An 18676-nucleotide genomic window follows, 5' to 3' on the forward strand; every position below is an offset into this window, starting at 1 on the left:
ATTGCCATTACATTGTGTGTAGGGAATGTGCCATACATGGCCCAAATATATAACTAGATCCTACAAATATGTTTTGTGGTCCATAAATTAAAGGAGAGTCATGTGTGTTAAAGCAGAGAGTAAGACTATTAGTGGCAAGGCTATTGGTGGCAAGGCCAGACCTAAAGTCATGAGAGACATTTTGGAATTACCTTGAAAACAATGAGAGCTGAGGCATAGTTAAGTTCCCATCTCAAGTTGTACATTTTTGTTTCTGAAGGAGAAGATACTCTGGAAAAGATCTAGCAAGATGGCAGAAGCACATATGGAAGACTATGAAGGTAAAATACCCGAGAAACAGTGCAAAGGCAAACAAGTCTATCAATGGCAGAGCTGTGGACCTGTGAATGTGAGCAGTGTTTCTCACCTAATCCTGGCAGGAATTCACTGTAACTTGGCTAAAACATACAGAAGAAGGGGTCTGTAGGGACGGGGAAGAGAGATGCCAAGTGGGACTGCAGGACATTCTGAACCATCCTAATGCCCTAATGTTTTAATACAGTTCCTTATGCTCTGGTGACACCGGACCACAGGATTCTTTTCTTTCTTTTTTTTTTTTAATTTTTTTATTGGGTATTTTCCTCATTTACATTTCCAATGCTATCCCAAAAGTCCCCCATACCCTCCCCACCACACCCCCACCCACCCACTCCCACCTTTTGGCCCTGGCGTCCCCCTATACTGAGGCATATAAAGTTTGCACAACCAATGGGCTTCTCTTTCCACTGATGGCCGACTAGGCCATCTTCTGCTACATATGCAGCTAGAGACACGAGCTCCAGGGGTACTGGTTAGTTCATATTTTTGTTCCACCTATAGGGTTGCAGATCTCTTTAGCTCCTTGGGTATTTTCTCTAGCTCCTCCATTGGGGGTCCTGTGATCCATCCAATAACTGAATGTGAGCATCCACTTCTGTGTTTGCTAGGCCCCAGCATGGTCTCACAGAGACAGCTATATCAGGGTCCTTTCAGCAAAATCTTGCTAGTGTATGCAATGGTATCTGCGTTTGGCAGCTGATTATGAGATGGATCCCTGGATATGGTAGTCTCTAGATGGTCCATCCTTTTGTCTCAGCTCCAAACTTTGTCTCTGTAACTCCTTCCATGGGTGTTTTGTTCCCAATTCTAAGAAGGGGCAAAGTGTCCACACTTTGGTCTTCGTTCTTCAGTTTCATGTGCTTTGTATCTTGTATCTTGGGTATTCTAAGTTTCTCCAATTATCAGTGAGTACATATCATGTGAGTCCTTTTGTGGTTGGGTTACCTCACTCAGGATGATGCCCTCCAGGAAAATCTATTTGCCTAGGAATTTCATAAATTCATTCTTTTTAATAGCTGAGTAGTATTCCATTGTGTAAATGTACCACATTTTTTGTATCCATTCCTCTGTTGAGGGGCATCTGGGTTCTTTCCAATTTCTGGCTATTATAAATAAGGCTGCTATGAACATAGTGTAACATGTGTCCATCCTACCAGTTGGAATATCTTCTAGATATATGCCCAGGAGAGGTATTGCAGGAACCTCTGGTAGTACTATGTCCAATTTTCTGAGGACCCTCCAGACTGATTTCCAGAGTGGTTGTACAAGCTTGCAATCCCACCAACAATGGAGGCCTGTTCCTCTTTCTCCACATCCTGGCCAGCATCTGCTGTCACCTAAATTTCTGATCTTAGCCATTCTGACTGGTGTGAGATGGAATCTCAGGGCTGTTTTGATTTGCATTTCCCTGATTATTAAGGATGCTGAACATTTTTTTCAGGTGCTTCTCTGCCATTCGGTATTCCTCAGGTTAGAATTCTTTGTTTAGCTCTGAGACCCATTTTTTAATGGGGTTATCTGATTTTCTGGAGTCAACCTTCTTCAGTTCTTTATATATATTAGATATTAGTCCCCTATCTGATATAAGATAGGTAAAGATCCTTTCCCAGTCTGTTGGTGGCCTTTTTGTCTTATTGATGGCATCCTTTGCCTTACAGAAGCTTTGCAATTTTATGAAGTCCCATTTGTCAATTCTCGATCTTACAGCACAAGCCATTGCTGTTCTATTCAGGAATTTTCCCTTGTGCCCATATCTTCGAGGGTTTTCCCCACTTTCTCCTCTGTAAGTTTCACTGTCTCTGGTTTTATGTGGAGTTCCTTGATTCACTTAGATTTGACCTTAGTACAAGGAGATAGGAATGGATCCATTCGCATTCTTCTACATGTCAACCGCCAGTTGTGCCAGCACCATTTGTTGAAAATGCTGTCTTTTTTCCACTGGATGGTTTTAGCTCCCTTGTCAAAGATTAAGTGACCATAGGTGTGTGGGTTCATTTCTGGGTCTTCAATTCTATTCCACTGCTCTACTTGTCTGTTGCTATACCAGTACCATGCAGTTTTTATCACAATTGCTCTGTAGTACAGCTTTAGGTCAGGCATGGTGATTCCACCAGAGGTTCTTTTATCCTTGAGAAGAGTTTTGCTATCCTAGGTTTTTTGTTATTCCAGATGAATTTGGAGATTGCTCTTTCTAATTCACTGAAGAATTGAGTTGGAATTTTGATGGGGGTTGCATTGAATCTGTAGATTGCTTTTGGCAAGATAGCCATTTTTACAGTTGATCCTGCGAATCCATGAGCATGGGAGATCTTTCCATCTTCTGAGATCTTCTTTAATTTCTTTCTTCAGAGACTTGAAGTTCTTTTCCTAAGGATCTTAGAGTTCCTTAGTTAGAGTCATGCCAAGGTATTTTATATTATTTGTGACTATTGAGAAGGGTGTTATATCCCTAATTTTTTTCTCAGCCTGTTTATTCTTTGTGTAGAGAAAGGCCATTGACTTGTTTGAGTTTATTTTATATCCAGCTACTTCACCGAAGCTGTTTATCAGGTTTAGGAGTTCTCTGGTGGAATATTTAGGGTTACTTATATATACTATCATAACATCTGCAAAAAGTGATATTTTGACTTCTTCCTTTCCAATTTGTATCCCCTTGATCTCCTTTTGTTGTCTAATTGCTCTGGCTAGGACTTCAAGTACAATGTTGAATAGATAGGGCGAGAGTGGACAGCCTTGTCTAGTCCCTGATTTTAGTGGGATTGCTTCCAGCTTCTCACCATTTACTTTGATGTTGGCTATTGGTTTGCTGTAGATTGCTTTTATCGTGTTTAGGTATGGGCCTTGAATTCCTGATCTTTCCAAGACTTTTATCATGAATGGGTGTTAGATTTTGTCAAATGCTTTCTCTGCGTCTAATGAGATGATCATGTGGTTTTTGTCTTTGAGTTTGTTTATATAATGAATTATGTTGATGGATTTCCGTATATTAAACCATCCCTGCATGCCTGGAATAAAAACCTACTTGGTCAGGATGGATGATTGTTTTAATGTGTTCTTGGATTCGGTTAGCGAGAACTTTATTGAGTATTTTTGCATCCATATTAATAAGGGAAATTGGTCTGAAGTTCTCTTTGTTGGATCTTTCTGTGGTTTAGGCATCAGAGTAATTGTGGCTTGATAGAATGAATTGGGTAGAGCACCTTCTGCTTCTATTTTGTGGGATAGTTTGTGCAGGACTGGAATTAGATATTCTTTGAAGGTCTGATAGAACTCTGCACTAAACCCATCTGGTCCTGGGCTTTTTTTGGTTGGGAGACTATTAATGACTGCTTCTATTTCTTTAGGGGATATGGGACTGTTTAGATCATTAACTTGATCCTGATTTAACTTTGGTACCTGGTATCTGTCTAGAAATTTGTCCATTTCATCCAGGTTTTCCAGTTTTGTTGAGTATAACCTTTTGTAGAAGGATCTGATGGTGTTTTGGATTTCCTCAGGATCTGTTGTTATGTCTCCCTTTTCATTTCTGATTTTGTTAATTAGGATTCTGTCCCTGTGCCCTCTAGTGAGTCTGGCTAAGGGTTTATCTATCTTGTTGATTTTCTCAAAGAACCAGCTCATCCTTTGGTTGATTCTTTGAAGGGTTCTCCTTGTTTCCACTTGGTTTATTTCGCCCATGAGTTTGATTATTTCCTGCCGTCTACTCTTCTTGGGTGAATTTGCTTCCTTTTGTTCTAGAGCTTTTAGGTGTGTTGTCAAGCTGCTAGTGTGTGCTTTCTCTAGTTTCTTTTTGGAGGCACTCAGAGCTATGAATTTCCCTCATAGAAATGCTTTCATTGTGTCCCATAGGTTTGGGTATATTGTGTCTTCATTTTCATTAAACTCTAAAAAGTCTTTAATTTCTTTCTTTATTCCTTCCCTGACCAAGGTATCATTGAGAAGAGTGTTGTTCAGTTTCCATGTGAATGTTGGCTTTCTATTATTTATTTTGTTATTGAAGATCAGCCTTAGTCAATGGTGATCTTATAGGATGCATGGGACAATTTCAATATTTTTGTATCTGTTGAGGCCTGTTTTATGTCCAATTATATGGTCAATTTTGGAGAAGGTACCATGAATGCTGAGAAGAAGGTATATCCTTTTGTTTCAGGATAAAATGTTCTGTAGATATCTGTTAAGTCCATTTGTTTCATAACTTCTGTTAGTTTTACTGTATCCCTGTTTAGTTTCTGTTTCCACGATCTGTCCATTGATGAAAGTGGTGTGTTGAAGTTTTCCCCTATTATTGTGTGAGGTGCAATGTGTGCTTTGAGCTTTACTAAAGTTTCTTTAATGAATATGGCTGCCCTTGCATTTGCAGCATAGATATTTAGAATTGATAATTCCTCTTGGAGGATTTTACCTTGATGAGTATGAAGTGTCCCTCCTTGTCTTTTTTGATAACTTTGGGTTGGAAGTTGATTTTTTTCGATATTAGAATGGCTACTCCAGCTTGTTTCTTCAGACCATTTGCTTGGAAAATTGTTTTCCAGCCTTTCACGCTGAGGTAGTGTCTGTCTTTTTCCCTGATATGGGTTTCCTGTAAGCAGCAAAATGTTTGGTTCTGTTTGTGTAGCCAGTCTGTTAGTCTATGTCTTTTTATTGGGGAATTGATTCCTGATATTAAAAGATATTAAGGAAAAGTAATTGTTGCTTCCTATTATTTTTGTTGTTAGAGTTGGCATTCTTTTCTTGTGGCTGTCTTCTTTTAGGTTAGTTGAAGGATTACTTTCTTGTTTTTTCTAGGGCATGGTTATGTCCTTGTATTGGTTTTTTTCTGTTATTATTCTTTGAAGGGGTGGATTTGTGGAAAGATAATGTGTGAATTTGGTTTTGTCTTGGAATACTTTGTTTTCTCCATCTATGGTAATTGAGAGTTTGGCTGGGTATAGTAGCCTGGGCTGGCATTTGTGTTCTCTTAGTGTCTGTATAATATCTGTCCAGGATCTTCTGGCTTTCATAGTCTCTGGTGAAAAGTTTGGTGTAATTTTGATGGGCCTGTCTTTATATGTTACTTGACCTTTTTCCCTTACTGCTTTTAATATTGTATCTTTATTTAGTGCATTTGCTGTTCTGATTATTATGTGTTGGGAGGAATTTCTTTTCTGGTCCAGTCTATTTGGAGTTCTGTAGGCTTCTTGTATGTTCATGGGCATCTCTTTCTTTAAGTTTGGGAAGTTTTCTTTTATTATTTTGTTGAAGATATTTGCTGGCCCTTTAAGTTGAAAATCTTCATTCTCATCCACTCCTATTATCTGTAGGTTTGGTCTTCTCATTGTGTACTGGATTTCCTGGATGTTTTGAGTTAGGATCTTTTTGCATTTTCTTTGATTATTTTGCCCATGTTCTCTATGGAATCTTCTGCACCTAAGATTCTCTCTTCCATCTCTTGTATTCTGTTGCTGATGCTTGCATCTATCGTTCCAGATTTCTTTCCTAGGGTTTCTATCTCTAGCGTTGCCTCATTTTAGGTTTTCTTTATTGTGTCTACTTGCTTTTTAGGTCTAGTATGGTTTTGTTCATTTCCATCACCTGTTTGGATGTGTTTTCCTGTTTTTCTTTAAGGACTTCTACCTGTTTGGTTGTGTTTTCCTGTTTTTCTTTAAGGACTTGTAACTTGTTAGCAGTGTTCTCCTGTATTTCTTTATGTGAGTTATTAAAGTCCTTCTTGATGTCCTCTACCATCATCATGAGATATGCTTTTTAATCTGGGTCTAGCTTTTCGGGTGTTTTGGGGTGCCCAGGACTGGGTGAAGTGGGAACGCTGTGTTCTGATGATGGTGAGTGGTCTTGGCTTCTCTTAGTAAGATTCTTATGTTCGCCTCCTGCCATCTGGTAATCTCTGGAGTCAGTTGTTATAGTTGTCTCTGGTTAGAACTTGTTCCTCTTGTCATTCTGTTAGTCTCTATCAGCAGACCTGGGAGACTAGATCTCTCCTGAGTTTTAGTGGTCAGAGCATGCAGGCAAGCTCTCCTCTTTCAGGGAAGGTGCCCAGATATCTGGAGTTTGAACCTGCCTTCTGGCAGAACTTGTGTTCTCCTCACCAGAGGTCCTAAGATCCTGTGGAGAGTGCTTTGGGGACCTTAGGGGTGTCTGCAGACTCTGTGCCCAAAGTGATCCAGTGCTGGGGCCGACCAGAAGGGATTTGTGACCCTGGTCAGTCCAGGTTTTCTGCTTCCCTAATTAATGCTGTCTCAGGTCCTGTGCGATTGGATTGGAACAGAAGTTGTGTTCCACTCACCAGAGGTCCTAAGATCCTGTGGAGAGTGCTCTGGGGACCTTGGGGGTGTCCGCAGACTCCGAGCCCAAGGTGACCCAGTGCTGGGGCTTACCAGAAGGGATTTGTGCAGGATTATTTTCATTGCGACTTTTATAACTGTAATTTTGCTACTGTTATGAATTGTAACATAAACAACTGACTTTTCTGATGGTCTTAGGTGATCCCTGGGAAAGAATTATTTTACCCCAAAGGGTTTGCAACCACAGGTTGAGAATCACTGTTTTCAATGGACCATTCTCCAAGACAGAGTAAAATGTGGCAACAGAATTATGTTAGTAGCAAATCTCCTGATCTTGCCATAACTCTTCTCTTTGTCTTTCTCTCCTCCCTATTGCTTGCATTATATCATGTCCGGTCATTGTTTGCCAGATTTCCCCGTCTTATAAGGCAGGCCCTTCTGTCATTTGTTTTAAAAGGGAAAGAAAAAGACCAAAAGGAACAGATTGAAAACTCTCCCATTGATATATAGATTTTAATAAAAGAATTGTTATAGAATATTGGTTAAGTGAACATATGAGTATTGTTTTTCACTTTATGTTTGAATATTGAATGTTCAATACACTATTGAGTATGTAGTATACTTTTTCAATATAAGTTTTAAGAGTCTACAGTATAAATCCACAACAAATTTAGGACTTAGCTGCAAAACTTAGAGCAATTTCTAACTACTCCTGTATCTTAGCAAGTTCAGTTTATCTTCATACACTATTATAACCAAGTGACAATAACAGAAGTTTACATCTGATTGTTCTGGAGGCTAAAATTCAGTGATTAGAATTTTAACACAGTCGACTTCCAAGGACTCTCTGTCAGGTTTCAGAATGCTGTTTCCTGCTTCTGTTTATGGATTGCCACAATTTGAACAATTTCATTGTTCTATTAACTCTAAGTCAGAGTACTAATAGAAGAGACCTTTCAGTGACTGGTGCAAAACTTCCAAAAGCAATTGGATACTAATTGAAACAGTCTGACACTGTTGAAATTCTAGATTTGGCTTTCTTTTAGTATGTTTCCCACCTGACTCAAAATACTGTCAGCATTCTGACAGATATTCACTTATGTTACACAAGAAAAAGCACAGTGGCCAGGAGCAGCTAGGGGTAGTTGTGACCCACTGGGAGTTGAAAACAGCAGTAATATTAGATTTTGATTTTTTTTTTTTTTGCTTAAAATGGTGTATTTAGATAAAATTTTAGAAGTCTAGGCATTATTGCTGTTGAAAAAGAATACAAAACTCTGAATATGTATCATAATTTGTTATTAATTGAATACCTACAAAACTCAACTAAAAGGGAGTAAAATGGGCTAGGATGAGTCAGGGAGAAGAAAGAAAAGAAAGGAAAAAAGAAAGATAAAGAAAGGAAGTAAGGGAGGGGAGAGGAAGGGAAGAAGGAAGGAAGGAAGGAAGGAAGGAAGAAAGAAAGAAAGAAGGAAAGAAGGAAAGTAAGAGAAAGAAAAAGAAAGAATGAAAGAGCTCTCATCTTTAAGAAACTTCTGGTCTTGTAGACAAAAAGTCAGGAAACATATCATTAAGATCTTAATTTAATAAATTGTTTTTATTTGTTTATTTTTATGTGTGTTACTGTTATGTCTACATGTGTGTCTGTGCACCATATGCATTCCTGGTACCTGAGGAAACCAGAAGAGGGTTTAGTCAGGAGTTGCAGATAGTAGTGAGCTCCCTATGAGTGCTGGGAATCAAACCTGGATCCTCTAGTGAGCAGCCAGTGCTCTTAACTGATAAGCCTTCTCTCCAGCTCCAAGATGTTAATTATTACACTCCAAGAATAGTCATCCTATGGAAATCCAGAACAAGGTAACATAAAACCCAGCCCTGGAAGGAGGTTATATTAGCCAGAGACTTCATTCTCATACAATAGGAGTCAGAATTATTTATTACACAGCTTAGCAATTGTTTAGTGTCAACTTGGGATGGATTTCTTCCTGAGGACTGGAACCTCAGCATTGAAAGGAATACTGTCATCCGTTTGGATCAACCTTGTGAATGATGGTTAAGCTCTTGGCTTAGTCCCTTTCTTCTCTTATTAAAAAGCAATCTCAGAGATACAGGGCTTGAAAAAATCAGGGACCAGAAGTCTTCTCAAGACTTCAAGTGTGTTTGACTGTCCACTGGCTTTGCTGGTTGGCCTCAATCCCAGTGGGAGTTCCTTAGATCAGTGGTTTTCAAGTTTGGCCTCAAGATGAAATAACTTCTATTATTTAGAAAATACACCTATGAGTTCAATCCAGATCTCTGCTTGTGGGGCACTGGAGTGGATAATTAGAACTATTTCTGGGATGAGGAAAGGACAAGGAGCTTTGTGGTTACTTCGTAGCAGATTCAGGGGATACTTGTCTGTAAAGGAAAGGGTACCTCTGAGATTATAGGGGAAAGGGGAGCCAAGCAAACAGCACTCTCTTGGGAATGGCAGCAGTGCCCCCTCCGCCCCGTTCCCTCTCTCAGCAATAGTGTAAAGGAAGCTGCACTCACATAGCATGAGATGTGCCCAGGAAATAGTAATTGTTTTACCCACAGTGCAAGGGTACTAGCTAGATTTTGGGTTTATTCACAGCAGCCTTGGGGAATTGCTATCACATTTTTACATCTGTGTCCTTATGTCATGAAGGTGTCACTCTTAAATGAGATGTTGTTCCTGAATCTAGCAGGCACACACCATGGCATATAACACTCTGTGATACTTGGATAAATGTATTTCAGGATACAGTACCACTGTCTTAGTTTACTATCCCTTGCTGTGATAAAACACCATGGCCAAAAGCAACTTGAGGAGGAAAAGGTTTACTTGGCTTTCAAGTTACAGCCCATCATTGAGGGAAGTCAAGGCAGGAACCCCGTTGACTTCTCATGGCTTGCTCAGCTAACTCTCTCAGACATGGCACTGCCCACAGTAAGATGGGCCCTTCCACATCACTCCACAACCAAGGAACTGCCCCACAGGTACATCCCCAGCTCTGTCTGATGCCCACAGGTATGTACACAGTTCCGTCTGATGTGCTCTGTTCCTCAGCTGAGGATCCTCCTTTTCATCTGACTCTAATTTCTTTCATGTTATCGGAATCTAACAGGCACTGCCACTATTTCAGTTGTCTATTTTGTGGACATCTGGGTTTATTTAAAAACCTTCATAATTTTCTGATTTTGAAAATAGATTAAGGTATAAAAATGTACACCTCTCTGGGGTTGGAGAGATGGCTCAGCAATTAAATGCATGCACAACTTTTGCACCGGACCCGATTCAGTTCTCAGCACCCAGGTCTAGCAACTCACAATCACCTGTAACTTCAGCTTCAGAGAATCTGATGCCCTGCTTCAGAATTCCTGAAGCATGCGCGAGCACTCGTACGCGCGCACACACACACACACACACACACCTCTACACCCCTACAAACATTTTGTTTTTTAGAGCTTGAAATTCAGAAGCAATTGATCCAGAATAATTTTGGGAGTGCAAACAACAAAACTCATTAGGGGAAAAAAATACAAGTTGTCTCAACAGGCAAGCTGTTACTTTGTACATTTTCCCTGTAATTTTATCCTAGAAAATAATAAAGAAAATCATGTCTTCTTATATATCTTCTATATTGCTTATCCTTGCCTTTATGCTGTATAGAATAAATGAGGTTGAAGCTGTTTAAAACATTCATCAAAAGTAACCATTTCTGGAGTATCACCACATTATAAAAGGGAGGGTTTTAAATAACATGTTCATTAAAAATGTAATGAACTTTGTTTTCTGACGCCTAATATTCATCCTTAAAACCAATGTTTTGATACCAAAGCTGATACCAGGGACATTTTACTGCTGCCAAACATTCCACTCAATCTCTACAATAAAAGTTCTGGATCCAGGCAAGGACAAATCTTTTGAGCACACATAGGCAATAGCTTGTAATGTAGTTTGTTTGTCCAAGGAGTTCTTGGCTCTGTAGCACTGACAATAACAGAAATGTGTTTGGAAGTCCCAGACCCAGTGAGATATGACAGGGAAGACAATGAAAAGAGCAGATGGATATCTTTACAGATCAATAATTTCAGAGCCACACTTGGGGTCATGCCCATTTTTCTAAAGGAGGTGTGACAAAGGGAACAGACGAGGGGCAGTGAGAAAGGCATAAATCTTGGTGATGAAAAAAAGTCCCTTTTTACATTCATGCAGATCTTAAAGGTTAAAATGAATATGGTTTTAGTTGCATATGCAGAGAAAACAGAAAGTTGGAAGTATTGCTTTATAGATAACATATAACATTAATGCTAATAAACTGGTTTATTATCAAAGGTATTTTCAGCATACAAAATGCATATTCTTCAGTTATTATTTGTTCTCTTGGAATAGAAGACAGAATGGCTAAGATAACCAGACTGTTTTGGGCGCTTTTTAAGAAGACTGTTGTCATGTATCATTCCATAGCTTTCTTGTTTTGTTCTTGAATTGTTCACAATCATCCGTCATTTCTTACTTATGCCAAGCACTGATGTCATGTGGGTGTAATGAAACAACTTTAGACTATGCATCCCCTGGATTTTAAAGTTTTATTATCATAGAAGCATTGGTCATTACCATTCATTTCTAGAACTGTTTATATATTAAACTTAACTCTTGTCTCACCACTACCACCATAGCCTAGATAATACAACAATACACTCTGTATAGATTTGACTCTTTGGCACCTCCTATGAGTGGAATCAGATAGTGGCTGTCCTTTGTGCATGACACATTTCAGTAGCATATTTCTCCTGAAGATCATGCATGCTGTAGCAGAGTTTCATCCGGTTTGTCAGGCTGCATGTGCAAACCATGTTTTGTGTATCCATGTATCTGTTGGTGGACACTTGGCTTGTTTCCAGTCTTGAGTACTGTGTGTAATGCTGCTGTGAACACTAGTATACACGTATGTGTTTGAGCTCATGCTTCCGTTCATTTTGGAATGTAGCTAGCAGGAGCATTGCTGGTTCACATGGCAATTCTAAATTTAAGTTTTGAGGTCTTGCTGTTCTGTCTTCCATAGCAGATGTATCATATCATTTTACATTACCATCAGCAATTGTACAAAGGTCCCAAATTTTCCATACCCTCCCAAAACTTATTTTCAATTTTGGTTGTTTTTTTATACTAGAAATTTTAATAGGATTTTTAGAAATTGTATTTTCATTATGGGAACAAGAAAAAATTTCATGTACTTACTTGTCATTTATATTTCTTCTTTGAAGAAACATCTATTAATATCCTTTACTTATTTTTAAATTCTGGGGTTCTTTGTTACTAATATTTGTTTACATTTTGGATATTAATTCCTTACAAACTCTTATTTGGAAACATTGACTTTTTCACCCGCACGACACTGGCTTTGGAAAGATCTAAATCTCAAACTTTCATAGTCTAATTACTCTATTTTTGCTGTCTATGGTTTTGTGGTGGATGTAAGAGTCTTGACCATAATGTAGCAATATTTGAAAATACTGCTGGTAAGTGAATGAGTGTGTGGATGCAGTTTGTCAATGACCAGATACAATGCAGGAAACTTTAAAGACACGTTTTCATATTCTAGAAATAATTAGACTGAAATAACAGCAAAGAAAGTTTTCTGCCCTTTCTTGGGATTTTTTTTTTCTAGACCTCATGCAGCTTAAACCGTTTTAGAACTTTCTATGGAGGCAAGAATGAGCTCAAACTTCTCATCTTCTATCTCCCAAGTATTGTGTCAGGGAGTCCCATTTCTTCATTTTTACATATGGAGGGGAGAATGGCCATTCTGAGGTGGAATTATCCTATTCTCTTTACACTGTTATAGAGAAAACAGGGAGAATGAACTTCAAGGTTCAAACTATGGCTGCCTGGCATCCCTGTGGGATAAGGGAGAGGTAAGGAGGGTTGGCAATGGGAGAGTGAAGTGAACCCAGAAGACCCATCTTGAAGGGCTGACTGATGCTGACCTTAACACAGTGTTGGTCAGATCATTGTCTTATTCTCTTAAAAGCAGTAGGGTAAAATAGGCAGACTTCCATTTTCAAAATCAGGCAAAACAGGCAGGGTAGTGACCTGTTCTCAGCCACTAAATAAGGTAATGCACTGTGGACCCTAAGGGTGCCTGTGATGTGCTGTTTACTGCTTTGATCCCATGGAACCTGTCATTAATTAGTTAATTTATTTACTTTACATCCCATTATTCAGCCCCCTTCTCAGTGTCCCCTCCCACAACTCCTCCTCTCTTTGTCCCTTCCCTTTTACTTCTGGGGTTATCAAGATCACATGAAGAGCAAACTCTAGACCACTGAAAAGCATTGTGTTGAGGAGTAACTTGAATCCCAGCCCTCCTTTCTGAACTTCTTCCATTTGCTGAAAAACCCAAAAGGTTCTGTGTGGAGATGAGAAGGCCAGGTACTCTGGTGGGACACAGTGTGCTTAGCCACCATTTACATTCCATACATGAGATGCTGGGGAAAGCTAAAGTGAGGTGGGGCATGCTGGACATGCAGAGGTGTAAATGTAACTCTGATTTGCTAGATGTAATGATTATCTTGGAGGCTTACTGCTGAATAAGTCACATTTATAGTTCTTTATGAACACTGTCTGGTTAATTCAACTCAACTGGTCTGACTTAAGCTCTTTTCCAAGCTCACTGATTGAAACTGCCCCTCATGACTTCTTACTGAATTGCTCTGATTGACAACACTGCTTCTGAACTCCATGGACTGAACTGCACTGACTGAGTGGAACTTAACCGAACTCTACTCACCCGAACAGCTCTGTGCTCAACTGCACTGCACTGTCTCTTTAACTCATTGATTCTCTTTCTCTCTACAGCTTTTAGATAGCCTCTCTTTCCTGCCTATTCTTGTAAGAGATAGGAATACCCTATCTCTATCCCATTCTATCAAATCTTTCTCTGATTCATCATTTTGTCTGCCCCTCAATTAATCGTTACTTTCAAACATGGCTGATTTTTTTGCTTTGTTTTGATTGTTTTTTTTTTTTTTTTTCTGAAATAAATCTTACCTTTATTGTTAGGGATTAAAGGTGTGTACTAAGGGTGTGTCTGTATTCTAGCCAGATCATACTGTAATTCAGGGCATGTCTGTACTCTGGCTGAATCATATAGACCTAGAAGTTCTTTGGATGAGATCCCTTGCAAGAGCAGTCATGTTGATGGATTAAAATTTCTCTATACAGAGAATAAACTAGATGAAGAGTGTAACAACTTAGAGTGTATTGGGTAGTAGGTGGTGAGGATACCTACACTAGGAGTGTGAATGAAATATGAAACGAGAAGTTGTGATTGTCATTTCCATGGGACATCATTAACTGCTGGAGTGGAATATACATACAATGTTGCTTTATTTGCCAATTTTCCCAAATCTGAACTCTGAGGAAACTAGTGGTGTTTAATATATTTAAAATTGAAATTGTATTCCATCAACATTGACCAATTAAGGATCTCTGTGCTAAGTACTATCTACTGCAAGAAGAGATGATGAGGGTGGTAACAGCACAGCTGTAAGCCATTAAAAGTCTTTTTTTTTTTAGTGTGCCTGGGGAGAAACATAGGGCTTTTGTCAAGATAGTAAGACAAGTCTTTTAAACACTTTATCCATTTAGCAGAATTGTAGTTACTGGGAGATAGCATCAACTTTCTTTTATGACAGATCTCCTGGAAGGTTGACTACACTCCAGGGAAGTTCCCACTCCCAAGAGTTATTGAGTACTCAAACTAGATAAGATGGGGCAAGAATAAAAAAGATAACTCAAAATTGGGTGGATGGACAAAGAGGCTGCAAGAGGGTACATATGGGAGAGTTGGAGGAGAGAAGAATGTGATCAAAATGTATTTATTATATGAAACTCTTAAAGAATTAAAAAAATATTTTTTAAAAATTGAAAATTGAAAAGACAAGTTGGAAATTTCCTTGGGTCTTAGTGCTTCCCGACACAAACCAGCTCTGAGAACTTGGGCTGTATAAACTTCTATAAACAGTAGTTTCCAATATATTACTTATAACTTTTAGTTGAAATTCATAAGGAATATGATTTGGAGGTGTTTGGCAAATGAAGACTGCATAACTCTAGTTCTCCGGTGATAGCTATGAATCACATATCAGAAATGAAATGTCATCAAAGGCTGCAGGAGAATTTTATAAGGTGACTTCATGTTTTCTTCATGTTTCTCTATTTGTTAAGTATTGAATTATTTTCATAATATACTTGGGGCTGGTATGAGAAGTAAAACTCAAACGCTAGGAGAAAGGAGAAAGCATACAGAGACAGGGGAAACTGGACAGTGGTTAGAACTGAAGTGTAGAGGCTCTGACACAGTGAGTGAAAGTTAGATAAATGATTGTCCAAATACTTAGAGACAAAGTTGGTACATGAGTTGGTTTTGATACAGCTGTAATGAATGCCATTCTTCTCGATGGAGTAGCGTGCTGGAGCTTTAGCGCATCGCTGCTTAGTGCCCAGTGGGCAGCAAGCACCTACTTGCCAGTGCCACTTTTTAGTGCAGGATACTAACCTAGCTGCCGTCAGTTTGATGTTTATAAAGACGAGTAGTTATGATATTACTCAGTGGATTTTGTTCTAGGAAAAACGAAAATAAAGGAAGCTTAAGAAAGGGAAATGGAGTAAGAAGGGAAAGTAATAGGAGAAAGGGTGAGAGGAGGGTAGGGATGCCCAGGATCAGGAGAGAGGAGGGTCGGGACTCAGAGGTTCTGAAGTGAGGAGGGTTGAGATACACAGGATCTGCAAAGAGGAGGGTGGGAATTCACAGGATCTGGGAAACAAAAGTTTTTTCTGTCTTGCAGAATGAAAGGATTTTTTAGGTGACTCCTTGTTGGGGAAATAAGTAGGAAGCTTGCTCTGTAGAGTAGAACTTTTTGTCTAAGAGTCTATTTCCAGATTTTATGATGTTTTGTGACTAAGGAAACAACTCCTCAAAGAATCTGTAAGCATTTTTAAAAGAAGTTAAAATCATAAGTGAATAAAGAGTTTTATTATAATTTTGAATCTTCTAGAGTGTGCTTAGAATAATTTGCAACAAAAGTTGTATGTACACATATATACATTCTCCAAATTGCTCATTTGACAAGACAAAATTCAAAATTTCATAAGAAATCTTATAGGTGTGTGTATCATTGCCTTCATCTTGTAAGATGTATCACAGTATTGTTTGAGGCAATAGAAAAAAATCAAAACCACATTTCAAATATTTTTCAAATAAGATATTTATGAAGTAGTTCCTTCAGTGTTCTCTATCCATCCCTGCTCTACTCAACTCATCGTCCAGGCATCAGAGGAGTAGCAGTGCACAGAGTTGTCTGAATTTCACGAGAAAAGCTATGGAGACAAACTGCTACATCCACTCCAGCAGTGACAAGCTCGACAGGCCCCCAAAACCTGGGCGCTGTCCCAAGGCAAAAAGTTCACGCAAACTTAGTCTCCTGGAACCATGGCATCCTGTATAAAGAATGCTCCAATGTCCTTGCTTTAGTTGGTAAATGGATCTGTGTGCTTTCCCTTAATATTGCTTTATTACAAGTGCTCCTAAGGATTGATTTTTTTGACATATAGCTAAGTTAGATTCTAGGCAGTCCTTGATCCAACCTTGGGCATGGATAGCTAAGTCACTGCCATATACAGGAATTTACCATTATCTAGGAAGAAGGGAGTTTGTGACCTAAGGAGGAATCAGAGTAGATACTTAGAACTATAGATAGCTGAGTTACACCCATACACACTTATTTACAATTGCCTAGGGGGAAGGTGGGCTATAAAATAGACTAGAATAGGAACTATGGTGAGGGCACGAAGCCCTTGACCCTGGCTTCTAAGATTAAGTGGACCTTAGGTGGGTCTGCTTTTTGATCCCAGTTGTTAACATTGAATTTCATCCCAGTTGGTTCCTGCCAGTCCTTCCGTGTTTGCATTCCTCTGTTTTGTGTAAGAATCCAGTAACCTGTTTGTACCTTGCCGGTGTGTCACCCAACTTCCCTGTTTTCTTCTGTATAAAAAGTTTGATGCTCAATTTCACAAATTGCATTCAGATCCAGCACACTCCCTTGTGTTGGGTCTGTTTGTCACCCAATTCCTGCTGACTCTATGCCCTGATTCCTACGGATTGAGGGGAGCCCGACTAGGCAACAAACCAGTATTGTCTTTATTTACAGTCATTAGAATGGTTTTTGTTTGTTTGTCCTGAATTTTGCCATATTTTCTTAGGGGTTACTAATAGAGACATAATGTCTTCTTACTAATTTCTAAGCTTGGCTTTTCTGATATTTGAAAAAAAAAAACATACCTCATAACTCAGTGTAAGAGATTTGTGGATTGTTTACAATGCACTGAATCTCAGATGATTAAAAAAAAAAAAAAAGATAATCAGTGCAGTCTTCCTGCTCATTCTCACCAAGGGTCTAGCAATGCCTTCTTTCCTTTTTATTCATTTGGTGAGAGTTGACATGCTAATGAGCAGTAATGTATGCCAAGCACAAAGAGGGCAAGGATCACACACAGTTTCTTCAAAGCTCAAATAAATTGTGCAATAAAGGTTGTCCATAGGAACTACTGAGAATATTTAAATACTAAGTGTATTAAGTTTTGATTGGACCAATCAGAATAAAGTATAGTCATCATTTCAGTGGGGAGCTCAAGTAGGCTCCTGACTGAGATGATGATGTGTCTGGACTGTGTTGGATGATTACTGCAGAGGATCTTATTAGTTGCTATGTTCTTAAAAAACAAAACAAAACAAAAAAGCACAGAGCAAAATTTCCTTATCTAATAGTCATAGAGTTGGCACATAATGTTCTACCTAAATGGAGATTGCTGAATATAACAGACCCAACACTGAGGCATCTGCAAGTACAACAGCTTCCCTGGGAGCTTATGGGCACTTCCATCAATATGATAATAGAAGAGATCAGGCAGAAAACGTAGTACTACAGGACTATGAGCAGAGGCTAGTGGGTGGGGCTGCTTATCTCTATGCCCAGTGTATGTAGTTTACATTCCTAGAGCCAAGTCAGAATCTATGTAGCTAGTTAATGACACTCCCACATGATCTTAACATGCTGTGTTTGTCTTTAATTAGATTTAATAGTGCACCTTGCCTCTCTTTAGATACCTTAGCTTCCTTGTTTTTCTGTTTCTCTTCTCTGAGTCTGTCTCTCTCTTCATCCCTTACTTCCCCTCCTCCCAGTCACCGCTCATTTTTTTCATTTACGAACTGTGCCCTTGAGAAATAGTATCTAAATGCTATTTATGTCCATGCTTCCTGTTCCAGTTCCACCAAGTCCACACACATGCTTCAAATTAAAGGGTGACAGCCTCATAGCATGCGTGCAATGGGACTCCACCATCAAAAGGTCAATGGAAAGTCTCTTCAGTGGCCATGTTGAGAAATTACCAACAGCTGTTGTCATCCTGGAAAACACAGAAGTGCTTGAGATGGCGAATTACTATAACTTACCAGTATCACATAAGATGAATTATGAAGTGATATACAGAGGCCAGGTGAGTCTTAGAAAGGAGGAAAGCTGATAATCACAGGAGAGCGTTCATGGAAGGAACATGACTGAGGCACTGCTAAGCTGAATGTTTTTCTCAACATTTCCCTATAGGAGGAACAGCGGTATGAACTAACCAGTACCTCCCAGAACTCGTGTCTCTAGCTGCATATGTAGGAGAGGATGGCCTAGTCAGCCATCAATGAAAGGAGAGGCCCTTGGTCTTGAGAAGATCATATGCCCCAGTACAGGGGAATGCCAGGGCCAGGAAGCAGGAGTGGGTGGGTAGGGGAGCAGGGCAGGGGGTGTATAGGGGATTTTCGGATAGGAAACTAGGAAAGGGGATAACATTTGAAATGTAAATGAAGAAAATATCTAATAAAAAATTCACAGTCAAAAAAAAAAAAAAAAAGAAAACCTGAAAAAAATTCAGATGGCTATTTTTGGTTGTCAATTTGACTACATCTGAAATTACCAAACCCCAA

General features: G+C 39.2%; 1 long non-coding RNA gene across 1 annotated transcript in view; it reads left to right on the forward strand.

Moving 5' to 3' along the window:
* 4930467D21Rik (RIKEN cDNA 4930467D21 gene) overlaps positions 1-18676 on the forward strand; it is a 195710-nt gene that overhangs the window by 41235 nt on the left and 135799 nt on the right. Inside the window, exon 3 of the long non-coding RNA NR_045981.1 lies at positions 260-320. This is a non-coding gene — a long non-coding RNA (RIKEN cDNA 4930467D21 gene). The remainder of the gene's footprint in view (positions 1-259; positions 321-18676) is intronic.

The sequence above is a fragment of the Mus musculus genome, chromosome 5, assembly GCF_000001635.26.
Source record: "Mus musculus strain C57BL/6J chromosome 5, GRCm38.p6 C57BL/6J".
In the NCBI taxonomy this organism is placed as follows: Eukaryota; Metazoa; Chordata; class Mammalia; order Rodentia; family Muridae; genus Mus; species Mus musculus.